General features: G+C 53.1%; 1 non-coding gene across 1 annotated transcript; it reads left to right on the top strand.

Moving 5' to 3' along the window:
- The first annotated feature begins 459 nt into the window (after window positions 1–459).
- LOC118516086 lies at window positions 460–617 on the top strand. Its single transcript, XR_004907663.1, has one exon. It is a non-coding gene; the product is annotated as a 5.8S ribosomal RNA (ribosomal RNA).
- Window positions 618–1,072: the final 455 nt, after the last annotated feature.

Below are 1,072 nucleotides of genomic sequence, written 5' to 3'. Positions count from 1 at the left end.
TGACCGAACTTGATGATTTAGAGGAAGTAAAAGTCGTAACAAGGTTTCCGTAGGTGAACCTGCGGAAGGATCATTACCGATCAAACAAGTCCGGGAGTGAGGTTGCCAAACGCATCGTCGGCATCACATGCTGACGCGCACGCTACAACCACAAGATGGTGTAGCACACTTGGTAGAGTTGAGCGAAAGCAACTCTTTCAAAGGGATACACATACCACTGCCTCGGCGAAGGTCAGTAAAGATGCACACTTTGGTAGTACCGGGTACCTTATACACTGACTGATTGTCGTGTCACAACGGGGTGATCGACAGTCGCACTTTGGCGTGCTCGGCTCCGCAACCGTCGGGGCCGTGGGCGCCTGCAGTGTGGTACTAGGGAAGCAGAGTTGTGTGTTGGTATGTGTATAATGGATGGATGGACTTCGGTTCCATTCATCAACTAGTTCGGTGTGTACGTTAAACCCTAGGCAGGGGATCACTCGGCTCATGGATCGATGAAGACCGCAGCTAAATGCGCGTCAGAATGTGAACTGCAGGACACATGAACATCGACACGTTGAACGCATATGGCGCATCGGACGACTCAACCCGACCGATGCACACATCCTTGAGTGCCTACCAAGTTATCTCAACACTCTAACCAAACTGACCGTCCTGACCCCATCATAGGGGGGTAGGCTGTCGCAGCATGGCGTGCTCGGATCCGCATCCTTGTCGGGACCGTGGGCGCTGAAAGTGAGAGTGCTAACACAGAGAGACATACGAGGTATGGTACACAAACCTAAACACACACACACACATGTGAGCATGGGTGAAGAGCGAGCGCGCGTCAAGTCGCACGGTTCGACCTCTAGTATCAACCAACGGATGTATCCACCACAGCATATAAGGTTATCACCAATTGCACGGGGACTTCCACCGGTTGGCTCGGGTCGAGTAACACTTGCGGCCCAACGCGCTCGTATCTTTCCTCGCATCCAGTTGCAGTCGCGAGACGTGCTCACGCCGTGTGGGTGAGTGAGGTTAGCACGACAGGGGTGATTTATCACCGCTTCTCCCGTCGCATCATTGT

This window comes from Anopheles stephensi, unplaced genomic scaffold (genome assembly GCF_013141755.1).
Source record: "Anopheles stephensi strain Indian unplaced genomic scaffold, UCI_ANSTEP_V1.0 ucontig225, whole genome shotgun sequence".
NCBI classification, from domain to species: domain Eukaryota; kingdom Metazoa; phylum Arthropoda; class Insecta; order Diptera; family Culicidae; genus Anopheles; species Anopheles stephensi.
This window is presented reverse-complemented; position numbering and strand designations above follow the sequence as displayed.